The 19,926-nt window shown below is 43.7% G+C and overlaps 1 protein-coding gene across 1 annotated transcript in view; it reads right to left on the bottom strand.

The window, feature by feature from the left end:
- The window catches only part of ATP10B (ATPase phospholipid transporting 10B (putative)), a 299,969-nt gene extending 297,556 nt beyond the window's left edge, over positions 1-2,413 (bottom strand). The window contains exon 1 of the mRNA XM_019534887.1: positions 1,806-2,413. The gene's annotated coding sequence lies outside the window, so the exon portion shown is untranslated. The remainder of the gene's footprint in view (positions 1-1,805) is intronic.
- Positions 2,414-19,926: the final 17,513 nt, after the last annotated feature.

Below are 19,926 nucleotides of genomic sequence, written 5' to 3'. Positions count from 1 at the left end.
AGGAAGAGGGGGGTGTAGTCCTTAACCAGGTCTGGACTCTTCACCTCACCCCGGGTAGGGGTGGGGCAAGCCTCTCCCCAGCCATCATCTGATTGGTGGGAATGCCCTACCAATCACTTGAAGTCTTTTTCGAGCCGGCAGCCAGGCTGCTGTTGGCAAGCTCGCCACATAAGTAAAATGTTGATTCATATGCTAATAGTAAAATAAAATGGCTGACTTAGTATGATAGATTATATCACCTATTATTTTAATCTTGCATAAAAAAAGATAAGGAAAGTCAGTGGGCCATGATTTCACTCAAGACTGTATGTGTAGCAGACCCCATTTATCTGCCTAATTCTTCTCTCCCAATACTTCAAGAAGTTAACCTTTATATTTGAGAGCATAGTACTTAAGTACTTAATAGAAACCAAAGCAATACAATTAAGGAAGCACTGTTTCTAAGACTGATTTGCCTTAGCCTCATACTTTCAAATCCATCAAGTCATCAATAATGGAAGTGGACATCAAGAATGAAGAAAATCAAAATGGACACATTTTGGAAGAAGATGCTTCAACCATTTGTGACAAAACCAAATCCTATGAGTCATATTCATGGATAGTATAAAATATTGCACAGATCTCACCTAAAGGACCACATACTTAAAAAAAAATAGGGATACCTGATACAGTTCTGTGCTGGTACTTCATAAAAATACAGGATGTCAGATCATATTAAAATGCACATTCACTGTGGATATGGGCAGCCCAATCCAATCTACCATGGTGCTCTCTCTTTCACAGCAACTTTCTGAAATAAGTTGAAAAAAGTATTTTTTCCTCAAAAAAATAAAGACTTATGGATGCGATTTGTCAGGGGGAGAAAGCAACATATTTGGTGTTCTGTCTGGTCTGCTAAAAGCAACTGATTATTATGCTGAGTTTGGAATACTTACAAGTGTGTTGACTTTCCCAGTTCGCACAATATGTCTTTAGTTTTAGTGGCCATTTCCCAATTATTTATACAATTGAGAGTTTGCTTCCCACCCACACCCCCTCTTCATGCAAAATACTTCACCATAAATTTTGAAGTCAGCACATGAATAGTGATTGCATATTGAATCTTTGAAATCCAGGCAAGCAATGTATTTTTTACAGCTACACCCTGTGCATGGACATAGACCTCCATAAAAGTCAGTATAGTCCACCAACAGTTACTTCTTCAGGGTTCTAGCCCACAGTCTTTTTGAGGAGCTGGGAGGTCACATCTTTTAGGTTGCTCTGTAAACTTCTAAGAGTAAGTAACAGCTCCGTTTTGTTTTGAACAAAGATGCTTTTTTGTGATTTTGTTAAACAAAAAAACCCTTAAACCAAAAAAAAAAAATCAATTCTTTTTTAGCCCAGCTCTAATAAGAATAACAAGGCACATCTGGCCGTGCTGATGGAGGCCCCCTGCAGTCACACACTGTCCTGTTTGTCTTTCATCACTGACAAGATTAATGTTAATATGCTCCCTGCTGAGCTTAGACTTGTGGTTCCTCAGTCCTAGGAAACAGTTATTTAAGCAGCAGCCTATACTTAGGATATAATGAAATAGAGTCCAATATCCGGTGTGAAATTGTGGTTCAGTGTGTGCTTGCAACCAGGTCAGAAAACAAGTACAAGCAGGAAGTTTGTTCCCATCTCTCTGGCTGCCCCTGAATCACACAGCTGCTCTTATGCCCTCCTTCTGGTTCTGAACCCGACTGCTTTCAGTTTGACACCGACCTGGTACAGAGCTGCCAGGGAAAGAAGGGACAATATTGTCAGGAAAGGAATTTGCTTACCTGGGAAGGACTTAGCCAAGGGAAAGTTTATTCTAGCAGAAGGAGATGGTAGCCCTCAGTCTGTGTCCAGGAAAGGTGCCTTCAAAGATTAGATACTCTTCTCAGTTGTTCTTGTCTTGTTGCCCAGCCTAGGGGAGTCCTTCCACACAACGTCCCCTGGTAAGAACACTAGGCAACTGGGCGGTGGGTGCATTGACCACAAGACAGTAGAGAGGAGGCTGCTGTCTTCTATTTCCTGATAAGTTCCAAGTTTTGAACAAAAAATATAGGTACTTGCAAAGTTTTCTATTAGTTAAATAGTAGAGGAGTGGGAAGATGCTGATGTCTTTAACTCCCTTTCTCCCTTCACTTGGTAGCTAGTAAATCAAAATGCAAACGGGATTTCAGTCCAGCTAGCAGGTAACAAAAAACCTCTTTCTTACTGCACTTTCCTTTGCTAATTCCTCTCCCTAGGTTCTTGGGCCAAAGCAATTATAGAGAGGGTGTGGCAAGCTGGGTGACTCTAGAAAACCCATTAGCAAGCTAGCCCTGCTGTTTTGCTCAGCGGGAAAGGGATCAGTTAACATGCGGGTGGCTTCAGGAATGCTGCACTAAAGACAGCCGTTTTGTTCTTCATCTGTCTGCAGATTTTACTCAAAAGTTTGTAGGTGGCAACAAGAAACAATTCAAATGCTACCCTGGTAGGATTAACTAGTTAATGTTTATGCAGAGCTTTGAGAAGCTGAGTTACTCTTAGGTTGTTTCAACATCAGAACAAACCCTTAGTACATAATATCATTAGAAATCAGAACTTGTGGCAGAGGTGGTATATTTTATTAGGCCAACTAGATATTTGCAAGAAATGTTCTTTAGTTGCAAGCTTTTGGGTACACTCACCCTTCCTCAGGCATAAGAGAATGCAAAGATTGTAAAATTTCTTCTAGGTGGAATTTCTCTTATGAAAATTCATATTTTGCAGGAGAGCTGAAGGTGTTGTAAGGTCTCCTGGTTAGAATAGTTCATTTTGTGCAAATTAGGCTCAGATAAAAGTTAGAATAGTCAATTTACCACAATGTTGTCTGGTGTCAAGCAGAATGTTGAATTATGTTTCCTTCTGGTTATAATATTTCATATTTCACAGGAGGAGGTGTGATGGATGCTCTCCTGGGCAGGAAATTCTCTTGTGTTGAAGCACTTTGAGCTGCTGAACATGCAGATTGAGCTGGAACAATAGGCAGAGAATTTTCATAGGAGAAATTATAAGGAGTGTACACCTTCTGGTGGGTACCCCTTCTGGAGCATACCCGCTTCCAGATGGGGAGAGAGGGTGCTGACAGCCAGCCAGAAGCAAAGCTGGCCGTGTGCGGTGGCGCAGGAAAGTGGCAGGTGGGGAAGTGGTGCATGGCGGTGAGTGGGAAGTGGTGCGCAGTGGCAGCATGGAGTGGTGAATGGTGAGGGTGGGGGGTAGGGAAGTGGCCCACCGTGGTGAATAGCCACAGTGGGGGGTAGGGAAGCAGCTCAAAGTGGCCACCACTGCCATTTACCATTCAGCGCCACTGCCACGCACCACTTCCCCATGCCACCATGCATACCCCCTGGGGCCGTCTCAAGTAATTCCAGGAGTATGTGTACCCCCAGCTGACCCCCAGCTCTGGAAGATATTTTCTTCCTCTGCTCCTATAGCTTGCATGATCCTACACAAAATGTACTAGCAGGTATGTTGCATTAGTCTCCAGTTTTTGGTACCTTCTGTCACTTTTTACTCCTGCAACCAGAAATCTCACCAAAAATGTTTTATGTTTGTGAATTATCTCCTGACTCAGAAGCACGTCTGCATGGAGGATAATTGATAGGGTATGATCAGGGAGTCAGAAGACCTGTTCCAAGAAGTCTTTGTGTACATTAACCAATTACTGAATAACATAAACTAGACATGTAAGGATTTTGTTGGGGTGATACATTTTATAGGGCCAACTGTATAGTTAGGACAAAGCTAATAAATCTGTATGGTTAGACAGTTTTTTATATGCAAAGCATTTTTCTTTTGGTCTGAAGAATATGCACAGAATAAAAAATAGAAAAAAGAAAAGAAGGACTGTTTTTTCTCATTGGTCTGTTTCACTTCAATACGTTTCTTAACTTGTACCATTCACCTGAGAAATTCCAGGCATTCCTGATTCTAGACATGGTCAAATGCTTCCCTATTCATCTACATTTATTTGAGATCTGTGTGCTGTTTCTAGCCTGTTCCTATTAAGCCTCTGAAGCTTTCACTGTTTGATATTGTGCTAGTGTCTTGTACAACTTTCTTTATGATAGATACTGAGCCCAGAGCTAGGCTTTTTAGAAGTCAGCGTGAGGGGAAAAAAAGGCCATTCACAGAATATTTGCTACTATAAAAGGCACTAGAATGCTGATATTCTGTAGGCTTGGTTTCTGCATTCAGGTACAAAGGTGTGTCATTTGGAGAATCTTGCTCTGATCTCCTGTTCTTTTTGTTGAAAAATTTGTGTGTTAATTTGATACCCCTGAATGAGGAGGTCTATGGAACACCTGAAATAGCTACTAAAACAGGGATGGGCAATTATTTCAGCTTGCAGGCAGTTTAATGAGTTGTGGTGAGCTATTGAGGGCTGCATTCGTAAAACCTGTCAGAAGATATCATTTTAGCCAATTATAGATAAAAACAAATCATATACCAAAAATCAAACATATACTATACCATCTTTTGATTTTATTTCAAAAAATAATTTTTGTCCTGATTTATGTTTTTTGAGTGTGGTGTATATAGCGGTGACTGATAGCTCAAAATAAAGTCTTACTCTTGTATTTTGGGTGCGGAGGGGTATGGGTGTGTGGGAAGGTATGGAGGGTGTGGGGCTGGGTGTGCATGTTTGTGTGGGGACCTGCCCATGAGCTAAGTCCCAGGAGTTGGCCGGGGTAGGGGAGAGAGGAGTGGCAGTGGTTGCATGCAGCAGAGCTCACCCAGGCAGTGAGGTGCAGGTGCAGATGAGGTCTATCCCCACCCTATATGGCCTACACCTGCCCCTGCGGCACTCCGCATGGGGCTGAGCCCCCCTCACTCCCATCCTGGACAGCCTGCATTGTGCTCCTACTCTCACCCACCAATGGCACCACCCTGGCCCTGGCTCAGGCCAAGCCCTGGCCAATGCAAACAGCTTCCTGGCAGACTGCTCCTGCTGCTTCTGCAGCCCCCTGGGCCCTGCTTGACTCCTCCTGCCTCCAGCAGTTCTTTCTCCTGCCACTGCTGGGCCACTCTGGGCAGCAGCAGCCATGGTGACCTGTGCCAGGAGCCACATGCCCAGCTAGGTTGGGGGTGGGGGGAATCTGCAGCCAGGCATCTCCTTCCCCAGTGCATGGAGCTCCAGCTCTTGCTCTTGGCTGCTTTCCACACACTTGGCAGGGGCAGGGCCCAGGACTGAGCTGTGCTGAGGGTGGCTCCTGCAGCTACATGCACCCCTGGGGTGGCACAGGGGCATGTGCCCCTGGAGCTGTGCGGGGCAGGGCAGGCTGCTGCTTTGGGCTGGGACCAATGCTGGTGCCAGGCTCTTCCCAGTGGGCACTGGGCCATGCTGAACTTGGGGAAGGGGACAGCAGCAGCACCAGAAGGGGGAAATGGGTGGGCTGTAGCAAATTCTAGAGTGGCTGCATCCCCCACCACTGCCATTTCCCAGTGCTGGTACTACCTTCCCTGAGCACAGCTTGGCCCATCCCCTGCTGGGAAGAGCCCAACGCCACCCCAGCCCCAACCAGCAGTGGCATCTTGCCCTGTCCCACACAGATCCAGGAGCTCATGCCCCCATGCCCTCCTGGGGTGCACACAGTGGCAGGAGCCACCCCCCCCCAGATGAGCTGCAGCTCTGTCCTGCACTCCATTGTGGCTCCCACCATTGTGCACACCACAGAGAGGGCATGGAGGTCCTGTGCCACTAGAGCTGCATGTGGGGTGGAAGGGGGCTTCAGCTCTGGACTGGAGCTGATATTGCGGTGTTCTCAGCAGGGGTGGGCTGGGTTGCAGTGGGGGCGGGCCGCACCAGCACTGGGAGGGAGGTTATCAGAGAGACTACAGTGAATTTGGGGTTGCTGCAGCCCCTCCCATAGCCCCCTCCCAGTGCCACTACCACCCATGCAGAGCACAGCCTGGCCCATCCCTCTCCAGGAAGAGCCCAGTGCAGCCCCTGGCCCCAGCCCATAGTGGCATCTTGCCCAGCCCTGCACAGATCCAGAGGCACACCCCCCATATCCTCTTGGGGTGCATGCAGTGGTGGGAGCTGCCCCTCGCATGGCTCAGTCTGGTGCCCCTTCCTCAGGCCCAGCCTGAGCCCCTCTCCCTCCCCAACCACTGGGGCCTCAATCTTCCCTCTCTCCCTCCTCCAGCCCTTTCCCTCACAACATACTTGCCAGCTGGACGCAGATGCTCTCCTGGCTGCCTGCATTCTGCATTACAGCTCTGCACATGCACGCAGCATTTATTGGCCACATTAGGTCTGCCCACCCCCAGGACCTTTTTAAGTATTCCTGGTGGTACATGTACCCCTGGTTGACAACCACTGTGTTAGTGCAGCAGTCTGGGAATGTGCACAAATAGTAACTAAAAGAAATTCCCAGTTTCTTTTCCCATATTAGCTATACTAAATTTTTAATTTAAGGCTCCAGAACAGAAAGGTCACCAGAACTTGTTAAAGTGCATATGCAGAATATACCATAGATCCAGTCCTACAAAGGCTGAAGCCCACACTTGACTCACAAAATAACTGACTGTAATTAGTTAAATATGTGCATATTTCTTTACACATTTGGGGCTGTGAGTTGGCGCATAATCTATTTGCAGAATTTTCACCTTCTTCACAGATATGACTGAGATTTTTTACTATGTGCTATATCTAAGCTAAACAAATAATTAACTTCTTTTTGCAATTTCCATAAAGGTCTGTGTTAACTCTGTTAACAAAACAGGTTACATTTGCCCCTCCTCCTTTCCACAGTAGCAGAACAGTTCGAAAATTCATGCAATGTCATTGCAGTAAGGGAGAGATTAACGGCAGAACTTTCCATTTGGTTTAGGTTCTTTTGGAGCATTTCCATGGCAACACTACATGGCAGCTCAAATCAGAGTCTGACAGGGAGCCACAGTCATTTGCAGATGCACCAGGCAAGATAGTTTTAATGCTGATTTCCACTGTTTTACAAATTCCATAGCCTGGCCAGACTTGTAGAACAGGCATATTATTCCATTACTACTATATTGGCTCTGCCCTGTGAGAATCAGGGTTGCTGATGCAGTTAACACAAAATTGGCAAACTTAGGGCAAATAATGTCTGAAGCTATTTGTTGTGAAATTTTACGGCACAATATCTTTTTGAGGCACATGGCACAGCCCCCATCTTTCTAACTAAATGATTCATTAATGCACTCCTCTACAGTGGTTCAATTTATATACTTGTCTCCCTAACCCAACAGAGCATTTCATGAATGCAAGGCTCCTGTTGTAAAAAAATATTTTCCCATCACATGATGAGTGTGGACTACAGATTCATCCCCTACCTTGTGAAAGTAATAATAATACTTTATCTTCTCAAGTAGCTTCCATCTGAGAACCTTCAAGTGTTTTACAAACATTAGCAAGTCTTTTAGGATAGGGAAGGAACTATTGTGATTGATTTATTCCCCAGGGAAATGCAGCTGTCCTTGGCATGAAACAGAGCAGTTGCATTAACAGAGCATAACAACGGCTAAGAAGAGAAATTAATATAATCTCCAACTGAAAGTGCAGAGGAACATTAAAATGACAGAAAGTAATTGCACAAGTTAGAATTTGACCAGGATGCAAGGATTAACTAAAAAATGCCCCTTACAAACAGTAGCCTCCGGTCTTCAATGATGTTGGATGGAAGAGACCTTAGTTTTACATTTCTGAGAGACAGCATCTTCAGCAATACAGTACTATGACAGCTGTACTACAGATACTGGCAGGAACTCCCAGGGGTTCTTGAGGATTTTCTTATTAAACAGTTACTCCTTCCTGCCAGCAGCAGCAAGAGGACTGGCAGTATTAAAGTGGCCTGCCACTGCAAAAGTTTCCAACCCCTGAATTTTAGTAAAGGGGGTCTAAGTGAGGAACTCTGTTTACTGAAGAGAAAGGAACTTGAGGCAATTAATGGCATGCCTTATGAGACAATACCCAAATGCCTACCCAAATGAACAATTTTGTGTGTGGATTCCAAATGTCACTGTAGGCTTCCTGGTTTTCAATGAAAAGATGACTTTTCCAGGAAAAGCCAATACTTTATTTTGGTCAAAAATAGCCTTGACACAAATGTTCCAATCACTTCTGCAGAGCATATCCTAACTGAAGCATAGTTTTGTCACCTTTTAACTCATATATTTGCTGAAGAGCGAAGCTAGACAACCTGAGACTAAAGAACAGAAGGCCAGTTCACATAAGTTATTCCCGCTGATGCTGTTTTTAAGAGTGTTTTGGAGCTGGATTTGTATTTCAGTTTTTTAGGCAATATTACTGGGTCCTAGGTAAATGTAATATAAACCCAATCTAAAATTTCTCTCCATACTGTATGGGGGTTGGTAAAGGGTTCTATACTGGTCTAGGGATTATGATTGCAATGTAGAGGACAGGAGGGTTTCATGGGCATTGTTCCAATGCTTATGTAAGTGACAAAGAAAGGTGTGAGATGTTCCAATCTTAACTTCACAGATGCAGAATAGTGCTCACTGTTATTGAGAGTGTTTCATCATCATTGACAACATGCTTATTTTTAAATAATGCATGCTATGCAGTGTGTAAATGCATGTTTAACTTTGAAATTAGAAAGCGTATTTGTTGCGCGATCTGATGTTATCAATTTTTAAATGGAATAGAGAATGTTCTCTCCTTGTCTATCTTTTTCAACAGTTTTTTTCTCTTTTCAGTCCAAAAAAACATTCTTTCAAACCAAGTTTTATTTAATGTTTTTTAAAACTAAAACCATTGTACACCTGGGCAGGTCTTCTCCTTTAATTAATGCATTTCCAAAATAGTCTTTAAATACAGGGGGAAAATAGGCTCAAAATTTAAGTTTATTCAAGTTCTTCATTTAATTGCAAAGAAATACAATCTGGTTTAAATCAACTAAAGAAGAATCTAGAAGAATCAATCAGGCTGTGGTTTTGCACTTTAATGAATACCCCACAGACTGATCTGATATCCCTGAGAACAACATCAAAATTGCATGACTTTTATTATTTAGAAATATTCAAACAATATAATGCAATGTAATATCATTTCAGTTGCACAGTAAATGCCTCAGGAACCACAATCATTATATCATAATCAGTATTTGACCAAGTACTTACATAAGCAAGAAATAAGAAAGTTTCTGCCAGCAGTTGTCTGTATTTCCTTCCAAAATATGGAATTTGGCGAAGGTACAACAAATGGCCAGTACAGTTTGAAGGCTGGACATTTATTGATAATGTGAATTTTGGCAGTCATATTTGGAAAGGTAGTCAAGAATACCTTTATAGGGAGATGAGTTTCTTTAAACCTTAGGGAAAAATCATGTAGTTGTTACTCCAGAACAATAGCTCTTCTCTAGAATTCTTTTAATTTAATTTATGGCAGGAGAATAATTCTCTGTTAGCTTCTATGCATTTATAGGTTTTTTCCACAGAATTCTGTTCTTTTTTCCCCCCCCAGTAAACCACTTCATTTGATCATTTCTAATAAATTCCATAAGATTTCTCAAGTAGAGCAGTTTTGTACAAGGGAGTCTGAATTACTACTTTTGGTTAATCCGAGGACAGTGATTGACCAGTCATTAAGGCTTGATCCTGAGCTTAAGTAAAGTAGAAGTGGAAAGTACTGTATTTACACAAATCCAAGATGACTTCAATTTTAAGATGATCCCCTCCACAATTAGATTCTATATATGGAATATTATAAAATGTGTATAATTTTCCATGTAGAGAATCTAATTAATTGAAGGTTATCTTAAATATCTCTCCCCCAGCTCCCTCCCCCTTCCCCATTGCTGTGGTGGGGAAAGCAGTGGTGGGGAATGAAAGGCCAGGCCCCTTCCCCTTGTCCTCCCATGCCTGTGCCTGCCCCATCTGCCATGTGCCCCTCTGTCTATCTACTAACATGCTATAAAGCCACTCTGTATCTGTGCCTGCTCCCTCACCTCCAGCTCCCCGCTGCAGCCTTCCCCCTGCATTCCTATGCTTGACCTCTGGTGCCTGTGTCCCGGCACATGCCTGGCCCATCAGCTCCCAGCTACCATCCCCCCTCCCACTTATCTTCTACAGCAGCTCTGCTCTTTTGGGTCAGTCAGCAGTAGTGGTGGTCCCAGCCCAATCAGGAACAAGTGACATCAGCTCCTAGCTAAGTTGGGTCAGGGCTGGAGGGACCAAAGCCAGAAAAAAGGGTAAGGGAGGGAGGGGCAGCTAGGGAGAGGGGAACAGGGATGGGTAGGCAGGCTGTTGTGGGGAGCAGGGACTGGGGAGAATGCTGAAGGCTCCTCCATAAAACTAGCCAGAGCTGGAGCTGAGCTGCTGCCTGCCCAAGGCTGGTACCCGAACCTAAGACAAAGCTTTTTCCCTGCTGTCATGGGGCAGGGTCCTAAGAGCAGCTGTGATCTCTCCTGGCACCCCCTACCAAATCGGTGTCAATACACCCTCGTTGTCACCCACCCATCTTTGATGTTAAGAGTATTAAGGGAGGCTGCCTTTACTCCTCCTTGACGCGGTACCCCGATGTACTCCAGTCTGTGCCCCGTCTAGGGTGACTCGGTGCCCTTACGCCTTAAGGGCTACATGTGGCTCCTACCACCCCTAATACCATGCCCCAAGCCTCGCGGATGTCCTGTACATTGTCTAGTCAATTTCTCAGATGGCCTGCATCCTCACAGATGCTCTCTGGCCTCTCCTTCCTTACAGTCGCCCGCGCTCCCCGCAGATGCTCCCAGGCCTCTCTCACGGCTGAGCCCACACTGGGCCTTCTCTCACGATTGGGCGTTTACTCGTGACCATCTGCACTGGGGTCTAACCTCATGATTAAGTCCTAGGCGCATGCCCTCCCTGGGGCTTCTCGCCAGTGCGCCCTCACGAGCACTCCCTGGCTTCTCCCACAGCTGTTGCCTGCCCTGGGGCCTTTCCCCGTGCTCACGCCCGCCCTGGAGCCTTTCCCTGCGCTTGGGGCTCAGGTGGCCATAGCCGTGCCTGGCCCCTAAATCCCCTTCACAGATCTACAATTCCTGGGGCTCAGGCGGCCTCAGCCTTACCTGGCCCTCAATCCACTGTGCCCCTTCGCAGGGCTGGGGTCAATGCCCCCTCAATGCTGTGCCCTCTCTAACACGAGGGTCCCCACACCACTGTGGAGCCCCACTGAGGCCTCCTCCAACCCCTATTAGCCTCACCCGGTCCTCTGGTATAACAACAAACAACAGAATGTAACAACATAAGCCAATCGGCTACAACTCAAAGCTAAGCTTCCTGGCTAAAATGTAAACTCTAAGTCATCAGGCAATTTATCATCCCAAATCCCTACCAGGGCTTCCTCCACCCAGTCTCCTCACACAGAGGCTGTTCAGGCCATCGGGCTTCTCTACTCAGCTTGCTCCACCTTCCCCAACTGCCAGAGGGGGACTGACTCTGGCCTCAGCCTGGCTTGTTTATATAGGCCAGGCCCTGCCCCCTTCTGGTCAGCTGACCAAACTGAGGTTGCCCCGGCAACTGGCACCTGTCCCTCTTTCTAGGATCAAGACACTTCGGTGCCCTACGACACGCCTCCCCCCTTAAGTTTGAGTCTCACTAGGAGGGGGGCACGGAAGTGCCCTGCGACACCTGCCATTCTGACAGGGGGAAAAAGCCTTATCTTGGATTTGAGTGAATAATGGTAAGTGGAAAACCCTTACTGACATCATTGGTGCAGGTTCAGGTCCAAAGGCAGAGAAAAAAGAATTAGTTTGAATGCGTTATTCTTGAAAATTATAGTGACTTGATCTGTAGTCTTGTGAAGGGTTTTTAGATTCTTGTGTGTTATTATGTCCAACTAAAAATCGGTATGTCAAAGATGGTTAGGGTAAATAATTAATAATAAATCATTCAATTAATTCTACTTGTTTTTCCATTAATGAATTTTCCAAGAGAAGATTATGAGGCTTTCAAATACATCAGGTGAAAATGTTCTAAAAGTAATTCTTGGCCTCGTTATGAGGGGGCAACATTTCTGATTTTGGCCTGTTGAGATCCATAAATGTTCCCTGGTGCAATCTATTTTCTTTCCTTTCCTAATTGGATTGACTTAATAGTTAGAATTGGAATTTCAGTGCAAACATATGCATGTTTTCACATTCAAATTTTCTTTTTCAGGAATATCCTTCAATAAGTTGTGGGCTGTAGATTGCCAACCCCTGAACAAGTTGGATCCAGCTGTGGAGCCTTTTTTCTGGCCTATGGAGCTAGGGGACTTCTGTAATGATTCAGCAATGGGGTGGGAAGGAAGGGGAAGAGGTTTCACTCAGTAGAGAGAATTGGTGGCTGAGCAGTAGGATGGCCTGGGTTGCAAGTGGCCTAGACTTGGAGTTAAGCTCTTTTAGAGCAGCTCCCTGCTGCAAAAATTTTGCTAACCCTGGTAATTAAAATAGTTCACTCAGCTTTTAATCTTTATCCCTCTAAGAAATAATTTTATATGTTTTAGCAATCTTAGACCATAGTTTCTGTATAAAAATTACAAGGTATTCTTATATTTGTTTACAGTAAAGAAACTTCAGTGGAAACCAGTGGAAAAAATCCCGTGAGCATTAGGTTTCATCCTAACTATTTGTAGGTCAACTTCTGAAGACCTTGGGGGTTTAAAGTAAGGATGCCAAATCATCATTCAACTGTCTCAATAAGTGACGTGGCTTTCAAAAAGTTGGACATCCAAAGTTTCCCATCTGTTTTTCTTTGGTTCAGGGAAGTTGCAGGTGGTCATTACTTTAGGTAAACTAATTCTGAAAATCTTGGCCAAATAGGTCTAACTCCTTGGGTATCTAGATTGCAGAGTACAGTTTGCACCTGGCAAAAATCAGCATGAGCTGAGCACTATGCTGTCACGGTGAGGTTGCTTCCAGTAACTGACCTAGTGCAGTACCTGTATGCATCATATCATGATATAGTCATGTCAGTGAAAAGAAACTTGCATCAATAAACTCCCATGGTGTCTGGTAAGACAGCAATCACTTTTTAAAGCCCCGAATCTAGAAGCAGTAATGTGAACAACAGTTTTCCAAATCGCATCTTCAAAGTAGACTGGGCTTTTCTTCATGAGAGAAGAACTGTTATAGTAAGTGTCTTCTGTCTTCATTTTGTAGAGAAAATATATCCTGTGTGAAAATTTACTGAACTGATGCCTCTTTCATTAGATTAGTGTTTCTCAATCTTTTTGGACTTTAGCCATCCCTCACTGGACTTAAGGCAGCCCTTCATAACTTTGTGAATTGAATGGTGCCCCATCTTTAATTTATATATTACAGTGTTTGTTTCCTTGTCACTTATCTCTGCAGCACCCTTCAAAGGAACTGGCAGCATCCCAGGGTGCTTTAATACCCTGATTGAAAATCCCTCCATTAGAGATTCTTTATACTCACTTGGCATGTATGTGCTATACCATATTTCCCTGATTGTGACCCCAGTGCTGATATAACAATCTGTTAGAGAGAGAAAATATAGCTTCAGTAGGATGCAGCCAATGTGGTTACATTTCTTTTTATCTTCATTATTAATTTATTAGCAATATATTTAGGAATTAAGAGTCCACAGGGATTTTTCAAGCAGTCTTACAGTAGGCATAAATTACAGAGAGTTTGTTTTGGCCAGATGCCATATCAGCAAAATGATTTTCTTACTCTGCATATACTTTATGAAGCTGAGTCTTTCCTTGGGAAAGCCCCTCTATTTGTCCAAAGGAACAGCACTAAGAGTTAACATTAGCATTGCAACAGCACAGCATAGAATGCAAGTCCATAGGAATAAAATAATATCTCCCAGCTTGCAGTTTCCATAGTGCAATATAAAATATTAGCATTTCTAATTGGGCTTGCAGTTTCAGAGCTGACAGTTTATTCACTTGAGCATCTTCTTCTTGTCAGAATGGATTGCTTAAAAAACTGTAATGGCTTAATGCGGAAAAATAATTTTTCTGTGATATCAAAGCAGTTTCTAAAGTGCTTTGCCCTCCCATAGACTCTGCCTACCATGGGTCAGTTAATCAGTGAATTCATTCCAGCACCAGCAGATTAGAAGTGACCCTCACTGTAAAGTGCCAGGATATTCTATATTCAATGAAAAATTTGAAGAGGTCTTTTTTAAAACAGAGCATGAATCTGATCTACTTTTTTTACAGGAATTGTTAGTATTGCTATCTAACCTACTATCATCCAAGCAACCAAGCTGACTGTATGAAATGGAAATCTTACTTTTTGTCTCATGGATTCCAAATTACTATGGTTCATTTCTGTCCTGAGATTTCTACAGTGGCATGTGTTAATTCAGTGGCCAATGATACAACACCACATACATACATTTTTCCATGCCATATGAGCATTGACGTCTCTGAAATTTACGATCTGGAAATCTCAAGTAAACTTCAAAATAAGCCACATTGATCAATTTGTGACCTAATTCATTCAGAAAGCTTTGCCCTAAAGGTAAAATGTTGTGTCTAATGGTTTTTCACTATATCTTGGAGACAATTTGTCATAGCTGCTTTATGCATCGTAAGCCAAAATATACAATTGTAGTAAATAATGAGAGAAAAAGTCCACATTTTTCATAGTGCACGATAATATATCTTAATTCCTTTTAATATTCAGCTGTAAAAATAAGCTAATTGATCACTTAATATTTTTAGGAAATTCAGTTGAATTGGAAGTCTTTAAAATACAGGGTGAGATCCCCAGTGGGTGTAAAGTGGTATAGTTTAATTGAAGTGAATGGATTTATGAATTTACACTCGCTGAGGATCTGAAACCTTTGGCTGCCAAGTACTGGATGTTCACATATTATGACTCTATTCACAGACTGCTAATACTAATGCATTTAATTGATCAATACAAAGGACATATTGCAAACAAATGTTCCTGCATGCTGCTGTTGGCACCCAACGTACCAGACCTAGTTTTCTGAAAACAGAATGATTAATGTCTTATTTCATCCCAAAGGAAGGAGGAATAAGTGGTTTATGGACTCTCAACACACCTCTGTCCTTTGAAAGCCAACTACACATTGGAAAAGCAATAGCCACATAACACACTATTATCGTAATGAGAAGTGAGAAATAACATCTCTAATGGAAAGTGCAGGGAAATTTAGACAGACAGAATGTAATTACTTTTGTTGGAATTTGGCCAAAACACTAGGGCAAGCAATGGGGACATGTGAAAATGAAGGGAAACCTGGAGAATGTTTTCAGTGTGCAATGAATTATGAGCACTTGGTATCTTAGAGAAGGAATAGCACCAGCAAGGCAATCCATTCAAAACTGCTGTTTTTGTAGCTATTAAATGGCAAAAGTGGCAAAGTATATAGTATTTCCTGGAGTGGTTAGGGAACATAACGGAACACTTGAAAAATGTAGGGAGAAGGAAGCCAGCTACTGTGCAAAACATTAGAACCAAGAAAGGTATGGGTAGTTTCCTTTGCTTCTTCCTCAGAAAATTGGTTTGGGTGAAGGAAGTTGGGAGATGGAAACACATAAAAAACTTGCCACCTGTTTTGGATTGATAGAAGCCATTGAAACTAATATCAGTAGGTCTAGAATAGTTTCAGCTAACACCACTATTCTTTGAAGAAATATAGTGTTATCTTTAATGTTTACAAGTGGTTCGAGCCTTTGTTTTTCAAGTTAGCCCAAAGATGACACCATCCTGGCACCACATCAGGACATGAAACCCCTTTGATCCAAGCAGGCAGCCAAAATTCAGGATCCTGCAAAATGGAAACATTTTGAGGATAAATTGATGATGGAGCCAGGTTTCTTGAATGTAAAACATAGGAAGTTCTGTTTCTCTGAATGCAGAAGTGGAGATGAGGTTTTTTTGCTTATAATTCTAGCCCCCTTTGGCCAGAAGTCATCCCCAAAATCTTACTGTCTTTGAGTTTCTCCCAGGACCACATCAACCTGCTTGTAGCAGTGCTTGTTAAGGCTAGACTACTACTTCTTTTGATTTTTGTTGTGTTTATTGCTGCTTGTCTCTCTCTCATTCATCCTTCTATTCAAACAATATGCTTCTCTCCATCTCTCTCCCCACCTCCAACATCCCATACTGCCTCTCTTTCATCCACTTATGAATATGCTGTAATTTGTTACGGTATTCTGGGTGATCAATCTGCTATTGATTCTGCAATTGAATCACATACTTCAATTGATCATAGTCATCTTTCATGGGCTCCTTAGACATAGTCTACAGATCCCTAGGGAACATTTTTATGACTGGTTTACTATTCTATGGTGCCTTAAATTGTAGCATCTTTGCCATGTTTGCCACAACTAACTTACTAATTGAGGCTTAAATATAATGTGCCCCTGAGATTCAGGAGATTTTTCTCTATCTATGCCTCAGACCTTGGACAAATCACATAGGGGCACATTTTTGAAGGCAGCTAAATGAATATTCAAAAACACCCAGACACTGAGGTTTCTGCATCTGAAAAATGAGAGTAGCAAAACTTTGCAAAAAAAGAGGCTAATGAATATTTTATAAATGGTATGGATTCAAGTTTAATTCAAATGATCATGTGTTTGTAAAAATTAAGCTGGGAATATTATCTAAATTGGGACTAGAAGATTTTATCTGTATGGCTTAAAGCTGGATATAAAATTGTACAGGGTAGAAGTGTCAACTAAAAAGTGAAACAAAGGAAATTTAGAAGGAGAACATATCTCAGAAGGAAAGAGGAAAATACTTTGTTTTGCTCTCTATACAACAGAAACTATATGAAAAAAATCTAAAGGCAAACAACTGTGTTCTTAATAGGCATGTTTACTAAAAATACTGAGCCTGGCAACATGCAGTCAACCGTTCTGACTTATTTCACATGGCATCTGCATTGAAAGTACATCGAGGTCCAGATCAGAATACACAAAGCATGTAAAACTGATACTATATTTTTTTCCTTCCTGCATTCCTATGAGGAGGGAAGTGGAAGGGGAATAACAAGACACAGGCCAATGAAGAATGGAAGAAGAAATGTCAAACCACAAGAGATATCTCCCAGAGACACAATCCCTGCTCCATAGAACAATCTGCATTCTACCCTTTTCTGTCTATTTATGTGGGATACTTTATGAGGAACCCCAAAACAAAAATACTTTGCCTGTGTTAGAATGCATTTGCTGCTTGTTTTGAATCGTCCCAAGTAATTTAGCCTTGTCACATTTAATATTAACAATTTTCTTCCCTAATTTTCAGGCAAGCAACATCAGTCATTGATGTTGATCATGCTTTACTGATGCCATTGATCAGATCATGCTCTACTGCTTCTCAGACAAGTAAGGAAAGCTGTGCAAGGCCTTTAAATATCAGCAAAGTTTGGCAGTAGCTAAGGTTCATAGCACTTTCTAATAGCAGCATCCTAAAGTTTCAAAGAAATGAAAAGGACTGAAATATGTTTAAACAAAATGATAACCATAAAGGTTAATGCTGCTCAGAAATCATAAGCAGTGTGAAACATCCCACCATAAAGAACACGCCACATGAAGAAATGTCAGCAGAAGGAATATACTTTTACTTTATGCAAATGGAGCATGTTTTAAATCTCATTAAAAGCCAAAAAAATAAAAAGTTCAAAATGGAAGGGAAGGAAATGGAACTATTAATGTTGCACCATCCGGTTAAGTATTTCAAGCTATGTGAAAGAGATATCCAATGTATTCCACAAACTGTTAGGTATGCTCTGCATTTTCTATGTTAACTGGCATTTTAGGAACAGTGGTCCATATGTTTTCTAATAACTGGTCATGCAGAGTGTCACTCCAGTTGCAGATCCAGCTGAACCTTTTGTGGTACTGACCAAAGGCCAACAGTTGTATCCAAATGTGTGCGGGAAACAGAGATGCAAGTCAATGCTATCTCAATGCTGTCTAGCAAGGCACAGAGTTTCCAGGATAGGGGAAGTGATTTCTGCCTGCCAGGTAGCTAATTGTAGAGTTGGTGTCTGCTGGGAAGCCAGCTGCCTTCCCAGCCTATTAGATAGAAATAAGAAGTTTAAGGTAAATTAAACAATGAAAAATACATGGAAATCAAATAAAAATGCTGATTATACTACAGCTGCTCTGTAAGGGCCTTGTTATATACATTACACTGTGAGGCACACAAATATTGATGATGTTAGTGCTAGCTCAAGTTTGGAACAGTCACCCATTCAGGCCAGAAGGGGTCTGGAGGACTGAAAGGTAAGAATCTACACCTTCCATTCTGGGCTTCTCCCCTGTGATGACAGCAGGTGCTGGCAGGAGCCATGCCTGTCTTGGCTTAGGAACAGGGCAGGGAAGGCAGGCTGCCTGTGGCCAGCACCTAGTGGGCCACATCCCCCTGGGAAGTGAGCGGAAGTTGGGGGGGGGAGGGCTCAGCCAGTGGCCCCTTGGGCCTTGTCCAGCTTATTTACCATGGTCCCTGTGCATGCCCTACCTCCACTCTGAGGCTGGGCAGCACACAACCCCTTGTACAGAGCATCTTATCTGATAAATGTTGCAAACTCTTACAAACAGCTTCTTTCTCATGGCTTAGCAGTCCTGCAGCTGGATGTGGGGGAGAGGCCACACTTGGCATCCAGGATGTGGGCTCAGGGTCATTGCTGCCCAGAGTTAGGGTTCTGCAGATGCACCAGCTCCACCAGAGGAGGACCAATAGTGTAAATACTTTGCACAGGGAAGAGGGTGTTTTATTGTTGGTGGGTATGGATGGTGGAGGGACTGTTTGTTGGGGAAGGAGGGGGATCTGTTTCCTGGGGAGGTAGGGGAAAGGGGCTTTGTTTGATGTGAGGGGAATAAAAACTTGTTCTTGTGAAATGTATCTGCAGTGAGTGTGGTGCTAGGGGTGGGCAGCAGTCCAGGCTGGCTACAGCTGTGAGTGCAGGAAGAGGTAGTTGGACAAAACCTCTTGCACCTGGTGCTGTGGCCCGTGCTGGAAGCTGTGTGGCTCACCTTGGGCCTCGGTGGGGAGGGGATCCACTGCTGTCGCTGCCACCACAAGTGGTACTCCTGCTGCCAGGTGTCCTCCCCCCATCACACCTCCTCCACTCAGGTCTTGCAGAAGAGCTCCCCCTGGGCCTTGCAAATATTATGCAGCACACAGTCTGTGACAATGACTGAGGGGAGGTTGTCCTCAGTGAACTCAAGGCAAGTGGTGAGGGTGCACAAGTGCCCTTCAGCAGGCTGAAGGCACACTCCATGAGGGTGCAAGTTTGGCTCAGGTGGAGGTTTAGGTGGGCCTGGCAGGGGTCCATCTGGCCAGTGCAGGGTCACATGAGCCAGGGCAGAAGTGGGTAAGTAGGGTCCCTGATGAAGAGGGGTTGGACCACCACAGTGCCCAGCTGTAGGTCTAGCACCCTTGGTATGAAGCGGCCATTCTGCACCAGGGCAGGCAGGATGGAGTTTTGGAAGAGGTGGGTGTCATAGGCACTGGCTGCCCAGGTGGCACTCATGTGGGTGAAGACACCACAGTGGTCCATGATAGCTTGGAGCACCACAAAGTGAAAGCTCTTATGGCTATAGTAGGGGCAGTCCCCATGGATAGGGAGGTGATGGGGGTGTGGGTCCCATCCAGGGCCTGATGCACTGGGGGAAACTCCCACTGTCAGGGGGTTGTGCACATGGAGCACCATGTGCCCCAGAACATCCTGGAGGGCACTGCACAACTCCAGGATGGCTTCCTTGGCAGTGGCTTTGCCCATCCCAAATAGATGGCTCACATAGCATTAAGCCAGGTGGCCATAGAGTGGTGTGGCTGCATATTGGTGCCCTGCCACTCCACAAGCCTGGAGGTAGCAGGGCTGGAGGCACAAGAAGGCAAGGGCAGCCCTTGCAGTAGTATCTAGAGTAAATTGTCAGCATCCCTGATGTCATTTGACCAGCTGAACAGGGTC

Source organism: Crocodylus porosus, unplaced genomic scaffold, assembly GCF_001723895.1.
Source record: "Crocodylus porosus isolate Cpor-Errol unplaced genomic scaffold, CroPor_comp1, whole genome shotgun sequence".
In the NCBI taxonomy this organism is placed as follows: domain Eukaryota; kingdom Metazoa; phylum Chordata; order Crocodylia; family Crocodylidae; genus Crocodylus; species Crocodylus porosus.
Note: the sequence above shows the minus strand (reverse complement) of the source record. Positions and strands in the feature narration are given on the sequence as shown.